Genomic DNA, 25,709 nt, shown 5'->3' on the forward strand with positions numbered 1-25,709 from the left:
GTCTAAAGCCGTGGAGAGATCTAAGAAGACCAACACAGCTGTGCCTACTTTATCTCAAATATATCTCAGATGATTACTCACGTCTAAAGCTTCCACCGATCTTTGCAGTCCCACTAGCGTTTGATCTTAGAGGACAGTGTCCTCCTCATATGGTAGTACCTGAATGTTTGCCACGTTTGAGTGGAAAGGCTCTTTCTCCATCTAATGTTTGAGGGATATCAGCATAGTGCAGATTAAACAGTAATGGGGCAACAATACGACCTTGCTTCAGATTGTGGCTGGTATAGATCTTTTCATAGGTTGCCCAGTTCAATGAAACATTAACTTGCACCAATGTGTAAGTGTAAAGAGGGATTATCATCTTCAGGAGGGCTGGATGAATGTCCTATTTCTGCAACTTTAACAACAGAACACCTCTTACCACACTATCAAAGGCGGTTGTGAAATTGATGAGGGCTGAGTATAATAGCTCTCCCTTTTTTGTCTTGGAATACTCATCAATGTTGTAATAATATGTTCAGTGCAACAGCCTTTTTGAAACCTGGTATGATAGTATAGAATTAAATGATTTTCTTGTGCCCATTTTCCAGTTTTTCATTGAGAATATGGGCAACACATTTCCCCCTACCTCCTCTAAAAATGCAATTAATCTGTACTTCTCAGGCCGATTGCGATCTTCCTTTTTGTGAAAGGGCCCCAATAGTGATCTTCTCCCACTGTCTGGGACATTGTTTCCAGATAGGGAGTTGTCATACAGTGGGGTTAAAATAGCTGCCCACTTATCGGGGTGGCTTGTCGGTAAACAATTGGGTCCAGTAGCTCAACTCCGTTTTAATGTCTGGATCGCTTTTTTCCCTCTCTTTTTATTCAATGAAATTAATCTGTTCTCTGAGTATATCTAGGACCTAAAGATTCACTTGGTAGCTGAAAATGTATTTTGTCCTTATCAACTTAGAGTTTCTCTATGTGCTTCTGCCAGCATGCTGACAAGATATTACTTAACCCACGATCAAATCGATAATTCCTGCCCCCACTAGTCTTGTGTCCGACACCATAAAATTCAACCATTTCACATTCTTAAAGTAATACTAAATTACCTGCCTCACATGTAAAGCTATCTACCTGACTTGCCCACCATCTCATCAGCTCTGGTGAATAGTCTTAGAGAGACCAGTGTTAAGTGTCTTGTTGGATGGTGGATGGTGAAGTTAGAACACTTTAGAAGAGTATCATGTGGCAAAGCTGTAGAAAGACTAAGTTAAGGGTCCTGCATTGATATCTCTATAAACCCAGGAGCCAGCGGAGCATCACAACAGCAGGCTTGATATGGTTGTTGCATCAGAGAGTAAATATGAATTGAGCAGAATAGGTTGAACCCTTTGCAGCTTGCTTTGTGAAGTCATATATACAGTTGTTGCAACAGTGAGGTGGAAGATCAGGAGAGCAGGGACACGAGCATTTTTGCGAGCGATGCAAATGGTATTATACTGCGTCATATACAATTTGAAGACGCTTGGTGACTGCATCTGCTCGATTGATCAAAACATAATATCCAGGTTATGTACATTTGGAGTTGGTTTTAGGAGTGGGCTCATAATATCTGGCCAGATGAGAGGAAAGGCGAGGAATCTGCCGGGCCCATAACCATGACCTCGGCTTTCTGGCTATTCATGCATTGCCAATTTGGTTGTACTGAAGGCTATATTAGCTTTCAACAGTTTGACGCTTGGTGATGCTCTACAGGTTACTCTTTCATTTTGATTTGAATCTGTGTTTTATCCACGTACATGCAGGAGCTGATGACATAGCCAGGGGGCAGTGAGTGTGATTGACTACTGGATAAAAGGCTAACACACGAGGAATAACCCATGTGTATTTAAAAACCCATGACTCCAATGCAGAAAAGAAGACTCCAGATCTCATTTCCTGTGCAGAACAGTTGTATGTCACAATATCGTCTACAGAAATATCGTCTGATAAGAATATCTGGTCCTAGAGATAATTTACATAAATATTGTTTAATTGGGAGTGAATTTCCTAATATTAACTCCAATGGAGTGATAGTTCTGTAAGTGATGGTTAGGACACAATCTTTATGTCAGACAATATTATGGCACCGTACTGTGCAGAACACCCCAGTGCCCTGTATACATATTGACATTTCAATGTACCATGGCAAAGTAAAATATTGTAATGCCCTGGCCACACTGCCATATATATGCCTGACAGTCACAATCCATCTGCATGAAAACTGACTTTATTTCAGTCAACACACAAATGGCATACATTTACACAAAAAGAGTGTGGTGTTTCAATGATCTCCTGATGGTCTGAAGAGGGTAGAGTTCTGCAAACCAATAAGATATGCAATAACACTAGCTGTTATGGGTCAAACATATAAAATGTGTGCTTAAACAAGGCTCTACAATTTAAGGGAGGGCTGAGAACATTGTTCTGCATTAGAGATCAAGACCGATCACTAGTGCTCTGACCACACATCCATCAAAGGTGATGGTCCCACATAGGGGTAGGCAGAATGCTTTGTATCGCCCATGGAATTGGTGGAATTTTAGTCACTCTGCATTACTCTTTAACGAGGAGTTCAGGCCAAATATCACCAATTGCCGAATCGCAGAAACCAGAAAACGCAAGCGAAATTTGAAATCCCCAAGTGAGATTTTCTAATGCAAGTGGTTGCTGTCAGAGGGATGCCTCTCGAGTAGATTTGCTGCCACTCAAGTCGATTTTCTACTCCAGCAGTATGAAAATCAACTAGAATGTTCATGCTCTCTTGCGCAATACATGGTGCTGTTCGCTCGGATTTGTCAGTGCTGCTTGCTCTACCCGCGCTAAATTGCAGCGCAAGCAGAATATATTCTGTCCATGGCGGAACTCTGTGGAATTACATGGAGTTTTTAAGTAACCCTGTAGAATTCCGTGGAGTAAAACTCTGCGAGTTCCACTCACCCCCAGTCCCAAGTGCGAATAGTCACCCTTACATTTAGTCTCAGACCAATGAGGAATACCCAGGTGCATGGGTGTAATGACTTAAGGAGCAGCAGCTGTTTTCCCTCAAAAAACGTAATTTTCTCCAATTCAACAGTGTCATATTAGGCAATCCAGTAAAATATTCTGTGCGTGTGACGGTAAAAGAATGACCGGTTTCAACTTTTTCAAACAACACGTGGCAAGTGTCATGGTAGTGTTCCTGCGTAGGGGATTGTGGGCCTTTTTGTCCCCTCCGGTTCTGATCTTTTTAGGGAGCTTGAGGAATAAAGGAGTTAGATTTCAATTCAGATTCAAAATACAGTGCACCTATTTGGTGTACCAGTAAAGCTCGAAGTCAGGGAATTAGGTTAAACATGTATTTATTACAAATTTAAAGTCATTGTAATATAAATCAATCTCAAGAACATTGCATAATAATACAAAATTATCAATTGACTTCCGGCTCTAGGAACAAAGTTAATTCTCAATCAGCAGCAGCTGCCTCTAGAAGGCACCCGGGAGCCTCACACAACGCTTTTTACGTTATGTGGATGGTAATTACAAAGAGCAATTACCATCGAAATAAAAATAAAAAAATTAAATGAGGGCTTTAAGCCCGTAGGGTGCCTCTTATGTGCCTGGCTGCCTCTAGATGCGAGTCAGGCAACCAGGCACTTTTGAGTGGGACAAATGCTCTAATGAGCATGTGTTCCTCAGCATTTTTTATTTTTTTCAAATCCCTTTGTAGGCTAACAGGTGGCCTAGTGCTAGTCCGGGACTGCAGTATTTGGGGGTTCAAAGAGACCTTCCATTCATGATGGCAGCATCGTCATATTACAAGCACTGCCTGTCAATAACTTTCACAGGTTGCAAGCAAAACCCTTCTCCAACTCGTCACCCGTGACGTGTTAGGAAAGGGTGTTGCTTGCAGCTTGTGGAAGGATGCAGGCATCTGACTCGAGGTCACAGTGTCACAAAACTCTGTGACCTCGAGCCACATGCATGCGTTTGCATCGGAGGTCGGTCGAGAGGGCACACATGGCACTGGCAAGCCTCCAATCCTGGACTGGAGCAGCAGCACACCCTGTTGCGGTCCGCTGTGCCTGTCACGGAGCAGGATTTTGCCAGGTAAGTGGGACAGGGTGATGGAGACCTTTAATCATGCCTGCCAGCCTGAGGTTCGGATTTTACTGTTTTTTAAGCAAAAACAAACCGCAGGCAGCCACAGCAGAGCACACATCCGGATCTCATCTATTTAAAAGTGTTCTCAATGTGTGCTTTTTAGTCATGTGGGGCGTTTTACTTCAGTGCATCAGGTTAAATCCCTATATTGAGAGGCATTTCCTGAAACTGTTAGTAAATGCCTTGCAATATGGTGTTATAAACTGATGTACTAAAGTGAAACTCTCCTGCATGTTAAAAGCATACAAGTGAGCAGTTTTAAATATGTGAGTTTAGGGTGTGTGCATCCTGAACTCACATATTTAACAGTGCCCTTGTCAGTTGTATGCTTTTAACGTGCCGGAGCGTTTCGCTTAAGTACATCAGTATATCACTATATTGAGAGGCATTTATTAACAGTTATAACAAAAGCCTGAATATTGTATTATAACCTAAGTACCAAAGTGAAACGCTCCTGCAGGTTAAAGCGTACAAGAAACTAGGGTACTTTTAAATATGTGAGTTTAGGGTGTGTGCAACCTGAACTTACAAATTTAAAAGTGCCCTAGTATCTTTTATGCTTTTAACCTGCAGGAGCGTTTCACATTAGTATATCAGTTAATATCATTATATTGAGAAGCATTTATTGGCATTTTAAAAAAATGTCTCTCAGTATTGTGATAAAAACTGATTTACTAAAGTGAAATGCTCCCACAATGCCCCAGGATACTCTGTGCGCTTTATAAATACTCCTCATTCATTCATTCATTCATTCATTTATGTTGAAAGCATACAGGAGGATCCCTACCCCTTTTAAGTTCCACCAGCTGCCACTGATATCAATAGTAAGTAACCAATGAGAACCTCAGTAGCGAAGGACAAAAACAGCAAGAACACAGCAGAATGAGAAGATTGGAAAGTCTGATCTTCCTGTGTATAATGCTTGAAGATTTCTAAATCTTCAATTAAACTACACTATATAATGCTAACCTAGACTTTGATTAGATGCAAATAATAAAGAGAAAGGTGTCAGCATGAAACTTCAGTAGAAGTTTCCAGAATAAGGTGTTGCGTATTGCATAAAGCCATACAACGAGAAACGTAAGGCACAGAGGTCTAAACCTCTCCTATCCTAAAGAAGCCTCAGCGTAGTGTGTTCAAAGCTACAAGCATTGCCTCTCAAAGACCCCACTAAATCATTGTCAAGTACCCAATTAGAGATCACCTTCACACAATACATTCTTTAGCAAGACGCAGTCATAATTCCTTCTTCTTACATGTATTTTTCGAAAACAAATCGATAACTCTTTCTCGTTTGAGCCACATATCTCTAGATGGTCTTGAATTTATGCCTTCATTCCACACTGACAGTAGGCCTCTCCTCTGTTCGTATTTTCTTTCACCCATGACTCCCTTCTCGCTGCCTTATCAGTTCCACACAAAGGAGCCTTCTTTCCAATCATTAGGATATTGTACCAAGCATCTGTAGAGGGGAGAAAACATTACATCGAAGAACAACTTGCACATTGAAGGTTAAACAGTGCGAAACCCAAGTGCTTAAGGCCTTTGATCAAGTTAATTAATGCAGAACTTCAAAACATGTTATAACTGAATAAATGCTAATGCACAAACCGTCACGTTATTAAAAAAATGCATCTCTCATGAATACATATTCCATCATATAGCAAAGCAAAACACATTCTCATAATGCATATAGATTATAACTTGTTATTACTGGATACAATATATTAGTGCATGTGTGAGGACCTGGCTTGGCAGTTCGGGCTGGACTGTTCCCATGGGGCACAGGGTCAAGACTGATTTGCATATGGCTGGGTTCAAACTGGAATGGCATGGTGAGCAAAAAAACGATGGATTTAGGCCCAGATCTCTGTACAGGGGTGAATGTATGACATTGTTCTGCATTCTGTCCATCAATTGTTGTTTTTGCATTTGTCACCCCGAGTGGGAAGGGTATGCTCAGACGTGAGTCCCTTGCTCTCCATGCCACTGGAATCAAGCTATCCTGGCTGACGAGGGCTGAAAGCCCGAAACCGGTCCTAGGATGCTTGTTTCCAGTCCAGGGAGGACCTGGCTTGGCAGTTCGGGCTGGACTGTTCCCATGGGGCACAGGGTCAAGACTGATTTGCATATGGCTGGGTTCAAACTGGAATGGTATGGTGAGCAAAAAAACGATGGATTTAGGCCCAGATCTCTGTACTGGGGTGAATGTATGACATTGTTCTGCATTCTGTCCATCAATTGTTGTTTTTGCATTTGTCACCCCGAGTGGGAAGGGTATGCTCAGACGTGAGTCCCTTGCTCTCCATGCGTCTGGAATCAAGCTATCCTGGCTGACGAGGGCTGAAAGCCCAAAACCGGTCCTAGGATGCTTGTTTCAAGTCCAGGGAGGACCTGGCTTGGCAGTTCGGGCTGGACTGTTCCCATGGGGCACAGGGTCAAGACTGATTTGCATATGGCTGGGTTCAAACTGGAATGGCATGGTGAGCAAAAAAACGATGGATTTAGGCCCAGATCTCTGTACTGGGGTGAATGTATGACATTGTTCTGCATTCTGTCCATCAATTGTTGTTTTTGCATTTGTCACCCCGAGTGGGAAGGGTATGCTCAGACGTGAGTCCCTTGCTCTCCATGCCACTGGAATCAAGCTATCCTGGCTGACGAGGGCTGAAAGCCCGAAACCGGTCCTAGGATGCTTGTTTCCAGTCCAGGGAGGACCTGGCTTGGCAGTTCGGGCTGGACTGTTCCCATGGGGCACAGGGTCAAGACTGATTTGCATATGGCTGGGTTCAAACTGGAATGGCATGGTGAGCAAAAAAACGATGGATTTAGGCCCAGATCTCTGTACTGGGGTGAATGTATGACATTGTTCTGCATTCTGTCCATCAATTGTTGTTTTTACAATATATTAGTGAACACACACATGTACAAATGTCATGATTACATAGCACGTGCACTTCGTATATGGTTTTCAGTGCACTTTTCTCTTGCATGTCACATTATATCTTATGACTACCTAAGGCCATAATATACATTTGTGGCCTAATCAATAATAATGAGGGAAGAGCCAATTGTGTGCTGCTCCAGTCCTCCCTCTGATGCCGTATCGAGCCATCAAAGATAACAATCTAATCTTATCAGACGATCATCTAAAACCTTGTGGCCTTTATCATTTTTTGTCTTGAGTCCTCCAGACGTTTTATCGCCTTATTGCATCTGTTCTGACTCTCCTCTAACTCTACATCTGCTCTTTTTCTTTTCACCCCCTCTCTAATTTCAGCATATCTATGGGCCAGATGTGTGAAGATACCATTTTGCGATTTCCTAATTGCAAATTACAAGGATTCGCAATTAGGAAATCGCAAAACGGCATGTATGAAAGTGTGTTGAACACTTTCTACGAATCCTAGGCAGTAGCAAATGACCTACCTCATGAATATTGATGAGGTAGGTCGCAATTTCCGACCCCCTAGGAATCCCTAAAATCCCGGGGATGGGGATGGTGGCCAGCTGGAGTCAGCAGACCACCATGTCTGTGATTGCCTTTAAATAAAGCAATCATTTTTTTTTTAATGCTGCCTGTTTTCCTTAAAGGAAAACGGGTTTCATATAAAAAAAAAAATGAAAAGTTTTCTTTTAATTTTTTAAGTGCAGGCAGTGGGTCCATGGGACCACTGCCTGCTCATAAAAAAAATCCTTTTACAAACATTCACAAAGGGGAAGGGGTCCTATGGGAACCCCTTCCCATTTGCGAGTGGGTTACCACCTACTTAAAGTAGTTGGTAAAATGCGAATGTTTTGCGACCGCATTTACGGTCACAAAACATTCATACATACCGATGCGAGTCAGTATTAGAAAGGGATGCCCTAAACACGCACCTTCCTAATACCGAATTGTAAACCCAAATTGCAATTCGGTAATAGGTTGCCGAATTGCAATTTGAGTTTGATACATTTGAATAGCCTTTTTTCCATTCGCAAGCGGGCTGATTCTGCGAGCTAAAAAAAGGTACATACATCTAGCCCTATATCCCTTGAAGATCAAAAACAGGGATATCACACAAAGAACAATTATCAAAATGGGCTTCAAGATTGCACCCATTATTCCACTTCCCAAATTTCCAAACCACTTTCCCACAGCAGACAATCCATTTCCGATAGCTTCCCAAACTCCTGTTGCTTTTAAGCCTTCCAAATCCTTCGTCAACCCAGATATATTCCAGATATACTTATCCAGATCCTGACTCTCCTCAGGTATGTAAGGACAGCTTTGCTGGACTTTAAGCATCCAACAGATTTCACCTTCTTTGCAAGTGAGAGATCTAACGCAGGTCTATTCTGAAGAACCATTCTAATTGATACCATTTCCTTACTTAGTAGCAGTAGAGAATTTGGAGTGCTAGTGGCTAATTTGTCCACTATTGTAGCCAATTTCCTAATCGTCAGATCATTCAAGATCACACCTACAGATGGAATGATGGCACCAAAAATATCACCTACTACTTCAGCTGCACTAACACTTCGTTTTGTCTTGTGTTTCTTATCCCATATATTTATGTATTCTTGTACACTCTCTGTTTAGCAGGGGTGCTCCTGTGACAGAAATCTGCCTAGTTTCATGCAACTTACCTAGATATTCATGCAATGCTTGTGCAGACACCTCTCCCACCTCACTTACACTTATGCTGAACCAAACACTAGCATTCCTCATGCACTACACAGTGCAATCCAACACAACACATGATATCAGCACAAGACCGGCGTGGGCACTCAAACCACGAACAGGTCATATCACACATGTTTGCTGATACCCCACGCTGTAGGTGCAGACAGGCTTTACTTATCCCAAGAGATAGTCCCTGAGAAAACAAAATGTCTTGTCCACCTGCACCTATGTAGGATATGGGCCAAGATACAACCCAATAGGGCAGCACCCGGTATGAGACCAACTCCATAGCACTGTACCTTTTGTACTGAACCTAGCAACATTTAAACCGAGCTAGACAGGATGCGCATAAGGGGCACTATAGGGGAGGACACTTTCTGGCCTTGAGACGTCATAGAAAAGAGGTGAATGGAGGTAGCAAGACCACCACATCAGTGCACAAATACGTCCGCTCCCGCCTCTGTCTGTTGTCCCATGGGGGCCCTTGACATAATTGGGGCTGCCTTTTTTAATGACAAATGGACCCCTGATAAGGAATTCCAGCGCAGGGCCATTCACGTTGACGATGCTATGGGAAATGAGTTCCATGGGAGGGGGGGTCAAATGCCAGCACAGACACCCCATGCCAGGAAATCTGGGATACCGAGAGTAATACGTACAAATGGCTGGAAGGGAAGAGGCATCCCCAAATTGTACAGATACTTACACTGTATTCGTTGTGTTCCAGAGGCAAAGGGACCATACTGCTTCAAATGAGAACTGTGAAGCAATACTGTATAGACCAGACCTGCAATGGGGCAACTTCACGTTGATAGATATGCACTGGCAGTGTGGCAAGCTTGCCTACACCCAACTCATCCCTGCTACAGAAGAAAACAAATCGGTTGCATCAGGTTTGAAGAAGAACTGCTGATTATTTTGGCTGGCCTCAGTACAAGAACATTCTGAATGGATTTAGACTGTTTTCTGGAACTCAAGTAAACACAGGTGGTCCATACCCTTCTTCACCTTGCAAAGGAAGGCGGACGCCCGCTAGTTAGGGATAATCAGGTGACAAATGCTGAAGATGATCGATGACACTCAGCTCGGCCTAAAGGCTACCAAGAAAGGACTAAGAGCCATACGCCTCATGGTGATGCAACATCGGTATATGTTGGACTTGAAAAGTGTAATGGAGGGTGGGGTATGTGCCAAGATTGGTGCTTCCTGTTGTATGTTTATTCCTGGAAACTATCTCAAAAACAGAACTCTCCCTTTTTTTCTTTCTGCAACCTTGACCCGAAGGTATCAGGGATCAGAGTGCTATACATGAGCACTAGTTATGGTGCACAAGGACACATTCATTTTTGTTAGGCACTGGGAAATTAAGTGATTTTCCCAGAATCACAGGATGTTGAGCGCCATTGCCGAGACTCATACCCGGTTACCCAGATTTGAGGTCCCTAAGCAGGGCAGGTTTCATAATATTTTTTCCTGGCTCCCCCAATGGATGTCCAAATTGTTCATGTCATTGCTTCCAGTTTTCATTTTTGTACTACTTTTGTGTGGTTTCCTACAAATTAGGGATTTCTTGCTGTAAAAACACAGTCCTCAAATTAGGTAGTATGCAACTAGTTAGAGAAAGAATAGCAGACACTACAAAAACACACACAGCCTCGAATAATGTGACTGTCAAGATATATGAGAAGAATTATGTTGTTGAAAATTCAACTAGAAGGGGGAGTGTTAATATCTGTGAATGCGATGCCAATGTATGCCATGATGTTTGCACACACAGCAATGTCAAAACCAGTAAAAACGATGTTGATGTATGCTATGACAAATATATGCATAATAATGACATTGTCGGTAATTATGATATCAATAACCGCGGGCTATATATACGCGTAATAACGGACTTTTATCATTGCTGTCAAATTCACCCGAGATGACCTTCCCATCCACCCCGAACCAGAGATACGTGGCCAGACAGACCCTGTGACTCAAATCTAAGCCTACCAATTGATAGGTCACTGGTGGGGTTACACTTCGCCCAAAGACAAAAGCCCAAACAGGGAAAACCCTGATTGATCCCACAAATAATCAGTTACACCATAAACACGCCCGAGGAGATTCGCCCCAATAAAACAAGTTTGGCCAAAGATGTAGTTAAGAACACTCAGCCAATCAGAACAAACATGCATACCATACTCAGTGATCACACGCTCTTCATGCTGGACTTCTGGACACGTACACACTGGCCCTCACTAGCTTACTATGTGGTTGAGAGCCACCTGTGTCCCTCTTAACTGATGCTTGTATTTATGGTTCCGGACTATGCACGGATCTACATGCTTTACAAGAATGTTACATTGTTTTATTGTTCCTCAAGAACTGTATATATTACTGTCCAAAACTTCTGTACAATGAGACTGTCTTCAGGCATGACTTTGTTGATGCTCTCCCAGCAGCTGTGTTTAATGAAACCAACTTGTACCTGTTTTGCCAAACGCCTCTTGTTGTTTAATTTTTTAAGGTAAATTCATATCTGAGCAACATAGTACTTTGTAGGCATGTGTCAGTAGTTTGAATTGCCATCTTTTCTGGACGGGGAGCCAGTGAAGGTTCCTCATGTGTTGGGTCATGTGAGTTAGTTTGGATAGGTTGAGGATCAATCTGGCTGATGATTTCTGTATCGTCTGGAGACTTCTCATGAGTACAGTGGTGGTTCCTGCATAGAGTGTGTTGCCATAGTCCAGTGGCAGGTGATTAGGGCTTATTTGACTGTTTTTCCTCTGATTGTGGGGGGGCATTTGAAGATTCTTCGAAACATGTGGAGAGTGTGGAAGCATGCAGAGGAGACTGTGTTGATCTGTCATTTCATGGTGAGTTTGCTGTCCAGGATGATGTCATGGTTGCAGGCGTGGTCTTTTGGTGTGGGTTAGGTTCGAGTTCCGGGGGCCACCAGGTGTCATTCCAGAGGGTGGCACGGTTGCCAAAGATCAGCTCTTCAGTCTTTTCCGTGTTGATCTTCAGACAGTTGTCCTTCCTCCAGGCTCTGACGTTCTTCATGCAGTTGTGGAAGTTGGTCTTGGTGATGGTGGGGTCTGCTGAGTGTGAGAGGATGAGGTGGGTGTCGTAGGCGTAGGATATGATGTTGAGATTGTGCATTCTGACGATGACGGCTAGAGGCATCATGTAGGTGTTCAAGAGGTAGTGCTGAGGGATGATCCTTGAGGGACGCTGCAGATGGTGCTCGTGGGTTGTGAGGTGAAGGAGGGAGGAGGATTTTCTGCATGGGTCCCGTGAGGAATGATGCAGTCCATCTAAGTGCATCTCAATTTATTCCAATTTGATGCAGTCTCTTGATGAGTGTGTGGTGGGAAAAGGAGTTGAAGGCTGTTGAGAGGTCAAGAAGGATCAGGGCCGCCGGTTCTTCTCTGTTGAGTAGGGTGTAGATGTCATCCGTGACGGTGATCAGTGCTTAGTGCTGTGGTTGCCTCGAAAACCAGATTTGGAGACAGTCTAGCAGGTTGCTTTTCTCCAGGTGTTCGGCGAGCTTACGGTTGATGGCCTTCTCCAGGACTCTTGCGGGAAACGGGAGCAGCGAGATGGGGTGGTAGATTTGGAGTTCGCTGGGGTCTACAGAGGGTTTCTTAAGGAGCAGTCTCCCCGCTGTGTGTTTCCATGTGTCGGGAAAGAGTGGTTGTAGTGATCGATGAGTTGAGGGTGGTGGTTAGGTGGTGACTGATCTTTATGCGTCCTAGGATGAAGATGAGGTGGGGCAGAAGTTGATGGGTGCTCATAATGGCTGTGGTGTCTGGTGTGGTGAGATGTTCCCATGTGGTGAGATGTTGGTTAGTAAAGGCTTCTGTTGGAGTAAGGAGGCTGAGGAGGTCAGTGGGCTAGAGCTGCGAAGTTCCTGTAGATGGTGGATATTTTGTTATGGATGTGATTCGCTAGGGCGTCAAAGAGTTCTTATGAGGGAGGAATTGTGTTCTCGGGGGCTGTTGGGCAGCAGAACTCTCTGATGATGGTGAAGAATTCCTTAGTGTGGTTGATGCTAGTCTTGATGCAATTAAATTTCAAAATGTATTGCATGATTACTTAAAACTATTACAAAATAGATAAAACTGATAATATAAAATAGAATAGGTGCACAATAATGGGGGAAGAAGATGCTTTCAAGGGACTTTTCCTAGCCAAAAAGCAAATATAACTATCAGCATATATAAAAATATTGTGCATGAATCAAACGGAGTATCTTACTATAAAAGACAAAAAGCTCCCTCTTTTTTTTTTAAACGATAAAGGCATGTCAATGAGTATAAATTTCTTGACAATACAGTACAAAATGGTTTCTAAAGTGCAACAGATTCATGCCATTGTAGACAAATACCATCCCGTAAATGCACATTTATACCATAAAATGAATTGTTGGAGGGTAAACACCACCGTTGGCAGGGCAAGGCAGGGCAGGGCAGGATCAGGTTAGGCACGGTTAACTCTCAAGCAGATTATGGATTTTAATGCGCAAATTCAGAAGCCGTGACTGTAAAGTGCCTAGCTAGATCACAGAGTATATGTGCGATTTACAATACATTGGTTTGAGACCCGCTCAGTATATGGCTTATGAAGTTCAAGTGCGTTTGTGAAAGGGATCTCTAACTCTGGGTATACTGCCCTAAAGGCTGGTCACTTTCACTGCTAAGACTGTTTAGTATTCACATTATGTAAAAAATCACGGACCAGCATTTTAAATTTCCCAAATTTTGCCATTTCAGTCACTGTTTTAGGGCAGGATAGAAAGGAGACAGCCTCTTTGGCCAAGCGGGTTCCATGCTGTAAAAAGATAGGTCTCAGTAGTGTTCGACTGGCATCTGCTAAAGCTGGGCAGCAAAGTAATATGTGGACTAAGGATTCCCTTCTATAATCGCACAATCTGCACCCCATTATGCTTTCTAGAGATTTCTACGATTGATGTAATTGGCAGAATTGAAGCAAAACCAATCTTGCGTAACAAATCTTAAGAGCGAGTTTTAGCACTGCCTGCTGAAGATGTAATTTTGCTGTGTAGCTCAGTTGCGGCGCTGGTAAAGACTCATGCAGGACTTCGGTGCGGTCTGCAAGTGCATCCTTTTTCGTGGTTTTTGAGTGGTAGGTGGTAGTTGTTGAGGCCTGACTGGAAGGTGGATCGGTCTGTGTCGTCTCTACTGGTGCACCATCTTCTCTCCAGTTGTTTGCAGCTGTGTTTTATTGTGCTGATTTCCGGTGTGTACCAGCTTGCTTGTATGGTAGATCTGCAGGTTTTGGCTGGTTTGCTGGGGTCAACTCGGTCGGCGGCGTTGGTGATCCATGTGTTGAAGTTATCTACTCCCTATTCCAGTTTGGTAGCGGCATCGGGCTTGGTAGCATTGAGGGCGTCTGTCCATTGGGTCTGTGACACTTTGCTCCAGCTGCAGAAGTAGGTGCTTAGAGTGTTGGGGGTGGTGTGAAGTGATCCTGTGACGGTGAAGTGGATGATGGAGTGGTCGGTCCAGGTGAGTTCTGTGGTATGGTTGTATTTGACTTGGTTGCTGGACGTGAAGATAGTCCAGTGTGTGACCTGCTATGTGTGGAGTCTGTGACCAACTAGGTGAGGCCAATGTTGTCCATTTGTTCAAGGAGGCTGGAGGAGTTCGTGTCTGTGGGGTAGTCCAGGTAGAAGTTGAGCTCTCCCAGGCCAACGTGGATTGGAGTGGGGCGATGAAGTCTGCAATGGCCTTGCAATTGCTGGTGCGTGGTCATGAGGGTCTGTAGGCAAGGGTGCCTTTGATGATTGTTTTGTCGTCAGTGTGGAGTTGGAAAATCAGGTGCTCCGTGATCTGTGTGGTGTTGTCTTCGGTGGTGGTGCAGCGGATTCTTTGTGGATTATGCCGATACCACCTCTGTGTTTGTTGGTGCGGTCCCGGTGAGTCATCTTGTAGCCAAGGGGTGTCCTGGTGGCGATGTCGGGGGCAGAGAAGGGGTTGAACCAGGTCTTTGTGATAAAGGTTATGTTGGGAGAGAGGGTGGAGATAGTGTCCCAGACTTCTGTGGCGTGTTTGCACAGTGATATGTCATTGATCACGAGGCATAGGACTGGTTCTGGGTGGCGTAGGTCAGTGGGGTGTTAGTGGCATGGGTTTCTGTGAGGGCAAGTGGTCCTAGGTTGCAGGTGAAGAGACAGTGATGGGAGGTGAATGGTCCTGCTATGGAGGGAGGAGATGCGTGGCAGCAATTGTTACTATGTCCAGGGTCCAGAACTCAGAGATCTGCAACGGAGTACCTGTGGGGATCCGGAGGACCAGGGTTCCAAACACTAGGCGTGGTTCAGGTGTGGACAGGCACAGATGGGCTTGCTTTTGGCGCTCTAGGGGCGTTGCGTACGTCTTGGGAGGGGCACTGGGGAGGCGGGCAGCGGGTGGCGCAAAGTGAGAAATGCTGAGTGGGCCAAAGAATAGTGGGAAATAAACTCAAGAAGCCAGCAGAACTAATAATAACAAAAGGGCTTGGCTGCGAAGGCTGGTTAGGCAGGACTAACAAGTGCAGGGCAGGAGCAGCCCTACAAGTAGTACGGTGGGAGGGCACATGGAGGTAGGGGACACTGACAAGCAGCGAGGGAGCTGGTGAGGACCTGCTCAATGGGGCCATGCTGTGGCCTCCATTAAATAGGTCCTGGGAGGGGCGCTGGGGAGGCGGGCAGCATATCTAAAAATAACACTAAGGACTGCCTACCAAGGCTGGTTGACTGGGACTAACCAGCGAGGGCAGGAGCAGCCCTAGCAGCAGTACAGTGGTGGGGCACACAGAGGAAGGAGGCATTGACAAGCAGCAAGGTAGCTGGTGAGGAACTACTCACTACTTATCTTGGTGTTATGGCTTAATTCACTATCAGAGGGGGGACTGGAGCAGCGTAATTTTGGCTCCACCCTTACACATCACAAATATGCAATGTATAGGTGCACTTAGCACATGTACTTTGTGTGTCCTAACAATATTAATGTAAAGTGTTGCACTTTACATCAATATTGAAGTGCATTCACTGTAGGATTAGAGACTCATATATATTCACTGTGGTCCTTAACTCACTAAATGACATTTATTGTTTAGGCGATTGAAGAAACCCATCCTCACATTATTAAAATGTATTTACTTTGGAACCTAAAAAAATGTATGCAATGTGTGCACTAATGTTTCATATTAGCATTTATAATGTTGTTCTTAGTCACATTTATACACATGTACTCAAGTTATTTTATCTGTATGCAACATGTAACATGAATCTAATGTACTGACATTTTCCATTCACTGGTTGAATGTGTGCACACACACATTAAATGTGCACCAATTTAATATGTTAACTTGTCATGACTAGGCTCGTATTTCTTTCTGCATAAAATACGTTTTTCCATTTTCTACGTGCATGTCTTTTCTTTGCTGGTACATCCACGTGGTTTGTTAGTTTGAGAATAGATACAACTCTGGTCTAGTGATAGAGATGGAGAACCTGAGGAAAGGACCTTGACAAGGAACACGGAGAGACAGAGTGTCAACGGAAAGTTTCCATTTAATAATGTTGCGAGGAGTCGCAGGTTTCCGATGACAATATTGTTCCCAGGTTTGGCCTGGGATAGTAGGTAAATGTTTCAGCTCACAATGTGAGACTGTAAAGGACAAAGGAGCCCCTGTTTTTTGGGGGGGGGGTCTGTTCATTGATTTTCACAGGCTTAGAAAAGAAAATGCATAGATACAGCGCATATATGGAGGTGGAACTGGCATAGGGGTGTTACAGAGCCCAATTATGAGGGTTAACCACAATAGAGCCATACAGGTAACTTAGAATGTTAATACAGTGGTACAGTAACTCACTACTTAGATCGGTTGATGTATATAGTGTATGTTCCTGATTCAACTCTGCTTCAGCAGCCCCATATTCTCAGTGAGACAAAAAGAAAGAAAGCACATTGCAGTAAGGTGTGTGTAGCCCTGTTGAACATTAGTGTAAACGCCGATTCCACACTGCATATTACTAATGAGTCATGTAATATCAACAAATAGAGGGGAATCGCTGTTTACAAGCATATTTGAGTCATTTCTGAACTTTCAAACAATAAAATCAACTAACTCCCGGCTCCTTGATACCCAGAACGACTCACCCTGGAAGGTCAGTACTGGCATATAGGAATCTGTGAGACCAGAATGTCTGCTCTCATCACTCCCGCCCACTCACATTACTCTGCACGGAGCACAACACATAGACAACTCCACTGGTGTGAGTATCGGTCCTCTTTTCTCAACTAGGTGCCGGATCCACTATCGGAGGTATGTCTGTTTGTGAGTCTGGGTGTGCAGCTACTTGGGGAGCTATGAGGATCGAGTTCCAACTGTCTGCTATAGGGAACTTATGTAGCCCCAGTGTATCCTCCCTGGGAAAGTATACGCCTTCGCTGTGGCCCAATTGAGAATAGAGCGGGTCCATGCTGTTATAGACAGTGGATCACTAGACTTCAACAGCTCGTTATGAGCCATTTAGCCACCACAAGGCCTAAATCTAGGAATCTACTGGTGGCTCTGTGGTTTTTGTCTTGTGTATATATCCCCAGAATACATGTTTCCCGGGTGTTCGATAGGGATCTCCCTGGGCAATCGGATAGCTGTTGCATTACTCCCTCCCAGTCGTGCCGCAGTTGCGGACATGAGCACAACATGTGTATGATGCCAGCATCATGTAGCGAGAGCACCGGGGGCAACTCATGTAATGTCTGTGAAAGTAGCGATTAATTTTCTCTGGGGTCAGGTACGCTCTGTGTACAACGTAGAATTGTATCAGTCTGAACCTGACATTGCGAGGAACATGTGTGGGGCATGATTGTACCCCATTCCGTTGTTGTGCATGGACAGCCGAGATCCGTCTCCCATTTTGTGCGTAGAGGAGTCAGATCTACTGCTGTGTGTAGACGTAGTGCATCTACAAACCAATAGATAAGATGGTGGCCCTCTCCCATAACATGCCTATACTGAAGCACTAGTTGTGTTTGTAATTCTTGCAATATGCCCCCCTATTTACCACGCAGCAGGCTGATCCATGAGGTGTGCATGAGAAAGTGTCCTGCAGGCAGTCCTTCCTCCTGTGTCAGAACGCAGAGGTCGCCCATCGTGTGTATACCTGCAGAGTGCCAGGCAGCTAAGTCTGTCGTGGAGGTTGTCTGCCTCTGGGCTTCCCCAGCCGCGGTATTGCTGGTGCATATGGTTTGATGGTTTTGGTGAGGAATAGAGATCTGCAAAAGCAGCGATTAGCTACTTGTAGCAGCAGTGGGAGTGGACCGTGTCTGCTGCCGCAGGGGTGAAACAGTGAGAGTATGGCATTTAATGTGTTTGGAGCATCTATCCCAGCTGGGTCCAATAAGTTTAGTCCCGCCACCCACCGTGCCACCCTTTGTAGTTGTGCTCCTAAATAGTAATGTTCTGGATTGGGTACCGCTGAACCCACTTGGTCTGAGGGCAAGTATAACTTCGCTAGTGTCACTCTGCATCTTGATGTGTTTCAGATTAGTTCATGGAGCATACGCTCGATTGGTTGGAAGAAGGAGGGTGGTAAATATAATGGGAGATTGGTGAAATAATAAAAGAGTATTGGAAGAACGACCATCTTAATGAGTTACACCCTTCCCGCTATGGAGAGGGCAAGCTTCTTCCAGAAAGTCATCTGTGATGACAGAGAGGTGAGAGCCCTAGTAAGGTTGCCATCCAGTAGGTCCTGATCTTCGTGATACACCCTGATGCCCAGGTAGTGGAGCATGGTCAGCTGCCAATCAACCGGGATACCATTGACTATAAATACTGGGTCAGGAGTGTGGGGGACGAATGGAAAAAGACATGATTTCCCCCAGTTAACCCACAGCCCCGATAAGCGTGCGAAGAGGGTAAGCGTATTAGATGTAGCATTCGGTATTTTCCTGACATCCCTTATATAGAAGCAGATCATGTGCATAGAGGGAAATCACATGTACGTCTCCTCCCAGTGGGATTCCCCATATTGCAGCAGAGGTCCGCGTGGCTATAGCCAGTGGCTCAATAGCTAGTGAAAAGAGGAGAGGGGAGAAGGGGCAGCCCTGTCTGGTGTCCCTTCCAACTGCTATGGGCTGTGACATCAATCGGCCAGACCTGACCCTCACGGTTGGGTTGTTATATAATGGATTGACCAGCATGATAAAGCTGGGTCTCAGTCCGTATCGGGGCAGGACACTAAAAAGAAAGGACCACTCGAGCTTGTTGAATGCTTTTTTGAGATCAGCAAAATGCAGCCAGAGCTGGGCCAGATCTGGGGAGCATATCGCATGACACAAAATAGCCTGCGTAGATTAAAAGAGGAAGAGCGGTCTGAAACAAACCCGTTCTGATCGCTGTGTATCAGATTGGGTACTAAGAAGGCTAGACGCCCGCAAGTATACTAGCCAGTACTTTATCATCCACATTTAGCAGTGCCGATGGGCGGTAGGCACCAAGCTGGGTTGGGTCTCTGTCTGGCTTTAGTATCATGACCAAAGTGGCTACGCAAATGGAGTTGGGTAGATGTGACAATTGCACTGCCTCATCATATACCTTGTGTAGTGCTGGAGCTAAGATGTCCTAATAGGCTTTTTTCAAACTCTGGTGGAAGGCTGTCTGGGCCCAGTACCATCCCCGAAGCTAGGGATCTGATCGCTCCCTGTATTTAAGTTGTTGTGATGGGTGCAGCTAGTTCCAGACGTTGTTCTGGAGTTAGCATCTGAAATGGGAGCCCATCTAGAAATCTATTCAGTTCTAGGTCAGAAGCTTCTATGGTTGTTTGGTATAGCCAGGTCAAGTGTAGGACCTGATCTTTATGTATTTCACGTTGAGTGTATCTCATTAGTCCATTCATAGAGTGTAATGCCGTAATGGGGCTACATGGCTGCTCCTGCCGGATCATCCATGCGAGTAGGGTACCCGAGCGATCCATAGTCGCATGTGTCTCGGCTGAGTGTGCTGCATAATTCAGGCATCTCAGTCTTTCAATCAGCTCTGTGTGCTTTGACCTTGCCATCAACAGCTCCGAGGAGTGTGTGGGGTCAGTGGACACCTGTGTCTCCAGTGTTAACAATTCACGTTCCACCTCTTGAAGCTCATCCTCCACCTGTCTCCGCATCCCACAACCCAGGACAAGGCATTTTCCTCTCATTGTCATTTTAAAGGCATCCAACTCTATCAGGGCCAATGGCGTCGTACCCGTGTTATGGGTGAAATACTCCTCAGTGGGATCGGGAGGTGCTGCGTATCCCAGGCCAACAATACAAAATGTGGATTATGTTCGGAGTGTGTGTGCCCTAGATATTCAGCCTGCAAGTTGGATATGCACAGAATCATATCAAGGCAGACATGTAGAGTATGCGGGCGGAGTAGAAAGAGTATACACAAATATTTAGGGTTATGGTGTCTCCATACATCCTTCAGCCCCCTACCTCCTGCCCAGGCGCCCAGCAGCGAGGCACAAGTTGTGCCTCGTAGAGGTGGGAATGAGCAGGATGCTATTAAAGTCCTCCTTATTACCCAGGGTAGTTTGCACCATCTAGAGAGCACGGATGACAGTGAGTTCGAGAAGGGTCCATAATCTGTGTTAGGCGCATATATGTTACCTAGTAGGAGGCACCTCCCATCTGCTCTACCTTTCAAGAACACATACCTTCCCTCAAAATCTATCACCACCTCTTCTAGCAGGAGGGGGGTGCCCGGGCAAACCCAGATTAGCACTCCAAGGGCAAACGCTGAGTTGTTTGTGGCGAAGATCTGTCCCCTCCACCTACGCTGCAATTTATTCATTTCTGAATGTGTTATGTGGGACTCTTGTCTAAAATTGTTAGGGGCAGGGTGTGTGCCAGTGGTCTTGTTTGAGAGTGACGTTGGGGTTAGTATAAATTGAGTACAGTAATACCTGGGTGAACTTAACTTAGAACGCAAAGCCAATATGGCTGATATACAATACCCAAAGAACGGACCTCACAACCACGAGGGACTCCCCAAACTAAGAGCTGCACAACAGTGGAACAAAATAACCCCTTAGAGTGTGTGGGAGTGAGGGCTCATAGCTTTACAAAGCATTCTAATACAACAAAACCACCCAGTAGCTAGGAGAAGTGGTACCCTTTGTGATACCAGACTGTGTATTAGTGTGATAATTTCCCTGACCATGTCTTCATCTAGAGAGGCAGCCGCCCCCTTTCCTCTCTCCATTCTCCTCCCCCCCCCCCCCCCAGCATCTTCATTTCGAATAAGAGTGATCTATCGATCTACAAACGAGCATTGGAAAGCATGTGGCTATGTAAAGGATACGACATTCATTAAATGAGTCCATCCGACGTCTGTGGGGTGACATTTGGCAGAGTTAGAGAGTTAGTGTCAGAGGGACAGGCAATCAGTGAGCCTTCGTCATGAGACGACCGGGCTGACACAATTTATCTGTTCGAGTCTCTGGTCAGGTTTGATATCCGCACAGCCTGCTGATGTTCTCTGATTATTTGTTCTAGGTTTGGCACCGCAGTCAGCTTTGGTACACGGGCTCTTTTCTGTTGTCTGCGCCATTCCGGTATTTTCGCGGAGTCTCCTCGCTACCTCCCTTGCCAGCTGGCCTGGGACCAGAGAATTTCCCTGATGTCTCCAGCCAGTTCCAGGTTTCCGGCGGTGTGTAAAAAAAAACTGGTTTTGCCATCAGCTACTAAACGCAGTCTCGCAGGGGAGAGCAGGGAGTATTGAATGTGAAGTTGCCGAAGTTGTTGCTTTACAGCTAAGAAAGAGCTGTGTTGGTGTTGTACTCCAACAGTGCAATCCGTAAAAATCATCACTTTGGTGTTCTCCAAACGGATCTCTTGCAACTTTCGTGTCTCTCGCTGTATTGACTGTGAGAAGTTGGCCTGATATGTAGTGCTCACTATTCTAGTGATCACTGTGTATCATTCCAAACGACCCTTATTGATGATTGGTTGTAAGTCAACCTTTTAGACCAGCTATCCTAGTAGCGTGGATACGAGCAGTCTTAGGCTAAACTCTAGAGGGCGTGTTAAGCCAGCTGTTTACCATCACATATACCCCTTGAACACCAAGTGAAAGGACACCACACAAGTTGTTATGAAAATAAAAGGATATTTATTTATAACAAGACTACCCTGGCTCTTTATGAGTCAGGGAGCTAAGCACACTACAAAACTCTTAGGAAAATACTTCAGTTGCACACTTTACACAAATGCCCGAGGGGCACGAGAAACCATCTACACTAACAGTGAAATGCGAATGGTTAGAGTCTGGAGGTACTGATTCCGGAGTGATCCGATCAGTGGGACTAAACGAAAAAGGAACTGGACACTTGTAGAGCGAACCTGCGATGGAGCACCGAGATGCTCGAGTTACCTAGCCCGGAGGCTGCGGCTGCGTGAAGTTTGGCAAGATGTCGGGAGTCCTCGTGTAGTCTCAGGAGCCTGAAAGAAGAAGTTGCTGGCAGGCGACCAGTGACGATGTTCAGAGCGATCCAAGCCTGGATCGGTGATGAAGGAAACCTGAAAGCAGAGGGGACTCAGTTCTCAACCGCTAGCCAGCGATCGTGTGGGTACCAGGAGGGTACCGGCTGAAGTCACCTCGACCAGGTGAGTGGGTGACGTCGGACTCGGCTGTTCCTCGGACCAGGAGGCGCGGCGGCGACCAGGATGGAGGGCGAGCTGTCCCACGAAGGTGTCTGCTGTCGATGGTGCTGGGCCCAGGAGGGGGCAGCGGATCTTGGCAGTGGCAACCCAAGCGGGGGAGTCAAGATGGCATCGGGAGTGGACCAGGAGGGTCCGTGGTACTCCTCTGTTGAAGGGGAGCAAGAGCCAGTCTGGAGCAACCAGACTAGTGATGAAACAAAACGTGGTGCGTCGTGAAGAGGGCCACAAGCCGGTCGGCAAGTGGTCGGACAACGCGGTGAACAGCAAGGAGCGGAAGGGCCCCCACGCAGATCTCGTGGATGCTGGGGAGACAGACTTCGATGCTGGAGCTGCTCAGGGTTTAGGGCTTCTCAAACCCTAGGTGCACTCACTCGAGGGTCCCTCGGTGGGCGTGCTAGATAAGCGTCGTGCAGGTTCTGAAGATAGCCGGTCCCGCAGGTCTCGTCACACCTACGACTCTCAGCTGGGCTGATGAGGTAGGTAAAAGGTCAGAGATGGCAGGGAACTCGGGTCTCGTCGAGCTGGGCAGTCTTGATCCGTAGGAGAGACTTACAGCAAACCGCAAGCGCTTAGGTGGTGCCTGCTGGTGCAGGGTGGCTACTCCTTAGCCACAAGGGAGAGTCTTCAGAAATAGTCAAGAGTTCCTTTCGTGGAAAGTGGTTCGTGATTCGGAGTTATCCGATTATCTGATTATCCAATTTGGGAAGGGGACTCGCTCCTACCTTTATTCTAAGAAAAGGGGCTGGCCCGTGACTAGGTTCTACCTATGGGTGGAGCCAGGAGGGGGGTGGTTACACCCCTATCCTTTGTCCGGCTTCGCGCCAACTCAGGGGCTGGTGCGCCCCCGAAACTGGTTTGAGCCGGGCTATGCACAGTGAGCACCGGGGTGCCACTTGCAATCACCTTCCTTTCAGCCCTGCCTACCTGGGATACACAAACCCTGTCTGGGACGGTGCTAACACCGCCCTCGACAGGAAACCCTTTGTCCAAGCTCCCCTTTGCTGGAAGGTCCCCCAGCAGCAGGAGGTCAGACTTGTGTCTGGTGGCAGCATCCATTTTGTGATGCTGAGGCTTGAGTCAACTTTAACCGGGGTTCAAGGTTACTCCCATGTCGTGTCCCTCTAAAAGGGGGGAATGCTAACCCCGTCACCAGGACTGGCGAGGGGTTTGTATTCCCCTTCGTATGACACCTTACTCGACATGTGTAGGTGATGTGAGGCCAAAGTTAGCAAATAACCGCCAGGATTATAATGCATTAAAAGTAGTTGGCCCGCGTCACCATGGAACGGCTATTAGGACTTGGTTCCGCAAGCCGTCGACGGGCTCAGCTCGCGCCAGAGCACCGTCCCACATGATTCCCTGCACTCTGCCTTCAGGATTGATAAGGCCTGCTATAGGAGTGACTGATAGGAATCCATGTGTCCATTTTAGGGTTTAGGTGTAGGAATACTACACCTACAGCAACGGGTGATTACACCACGTGGCCCCAGCTGTCGTGCAGCCAGTTGTGTCAGATTTGGGCGGCCATTCCAGGGGTGGCATAATACATGCTTCAGCCCCGGGTAGGCCCTGGGTACACCGATGCCCTGGATACCTGTGGTATGCTGAGACAGGGACTGACAAGGCGGCCCAGTTCCAATTAGTGGATGCACCTAATGTACATGTGTGTTAATTTCGAGAGAGAACAGCTAGGCTGTGGGTCTGATTGGCAGGCCCGCAGCCGGGGAAAGTCGTAAACCAATGAAGCAAAAGCAAAAAAATCTGGGTGATCATAGGATTGCAGACCCTACTCTCCTACATGACCCCCCCCCAAACTTCGGGACAATAAGCTAACCTTGACCAGGTGAGTCTTCTTGCTCTAAGTGGAAATACCTGGAGAGCCCATCTGCATTGCCATGATCAGTGCCAGGTCTATGCTCCACTGTGAAGTCCATCCCCTGTAGGGAAATGGACCACCTAAGTAGTTTGGGGTTTTCACCCTTCATTTGATTTAGCCACAAGAGGGGCTTATGGTCGGTCTGAATCTTGAAGTGAGTGCCAAACAAGTATGGCCTCAACTTCTTCAGGGCCCAAACCACAGCAAAGGCCTCCCTCTCAATAGCTGACCAATTCTTCTCTCTGGGGGTCAGCCTCCTGCTAATAAAAGCTATGGGCTGGTCATGACCATCAAAATTCAGTTGCGATAGAACAGCTCCCACACCCAGCTCCGAAGCGTCTGTTTGGACAATGAATGGTTTGGAGTAGTCTGGACTCTTTAGGATAGGTGCTGTGCACATGGCCTGCTTCAGGTCATCGAATGCCTTCTGACAGCTTGCTGTCCACTGAACTTTTTTTGGCATCTTTTTACTTGTCAGGTCGTTTAGCGGGGTCACAATGGATCCATAATTTCTGACAAATTTCCGGTAATAACCAGTCAGGCCCAAGAAAGCTCGAACCTGAGTCTGGGTGGTTGGAGGAGCCCAGTCCTGGATGGCCTGTATTTTGCTCTCCAATGGTTGAACCTGGCCTCCACCTACAAGGTGGCCCAGGTATACAACCTGTGTCTGCCCTATCTGGCACTTGGTGGCCTTGATAGTGAGGCCTGCCTTCTGCAGGGCCTCTAACACTTTCCTCAGGTGGACCAGGTGATCCTCCCAGGTGGAGCTAAAGACAGCGATATCGTCCAGATACGCCGCACAGAAGTCGTCCAACCCAGTGAGAACTCGATTCACCAGCCTTTGGAAGGTGGCAGGTGCATTTTTCAAACCAAAGGGCATTACCACGAACTGATAATGCCCACCCGGAGTAGAAAATGCTGTTTTGGGCTTGGCCTCCTCAGCTAACCTGATTTGCCAATACCCAGCTGTCAGGTCAAACGTACTTAAGTAGTTGGCCGAGGCCAACCGGTCGATAAGTTTGTCTGCTCTTGGTATCGGGTGGGCGTCGGTCTTAGTGACCGCATTGAGACCTCTGTAGTCCACGCAAAACCTCATCTCTTTCTTACCGCCCTGGGTGTGAGGTTTCGGCACGAGCACTACGGGACTAGCCCAGGGGCTGTCCGAGGGTTCAATGACTCCCAGCTCCAACATTTTCTGCACCTCTGTCTTGATGCAGTCTCTGACATGATCAGGTTGCCGATAGATTTTACTCTTTACGGGCAGACTGTCCCCAGTGTCGACCTCGTG

General features: G+C 46.2%; 1 long non-coding RNA gene across 1 annotated transcript in view; it reads right to left on the bottom strand.

Moving 5' to 3' along the window:
* Positions 1-5,128: 5,128 nt before the first annotated feature.
* The window catches only part of LOC146858940 (uncharacterized), a 263,950-nt gene continuing 243,369 nt past the window's right edge, over positions 5,129-25,709 (bottom strand). The window contains exon 5 of the long non-coding RNA XR_014979711.1: positions 5,129-5,632. This is a non-coding gene — a long non-coding RNA (uncharacterized LOC146858940). The remainder of the gene's footprint in view (positions 5,633-25,709) is intronic.

This window comes from Triturus cristatus, chromosome 3_2 (genome assembly GCF_964204655.1).
Source record: "Triturus cristatus chromosome 3_2, aTriCri1.1, whole genome shotgun sequence".
Classification (NCBI taxonomy): domain Eukaryota; kingdom Metazoa; phylum Chordata; class Amphibia; order Caudata; family Salamandridae; genus Triturus; species Triturus cristatus.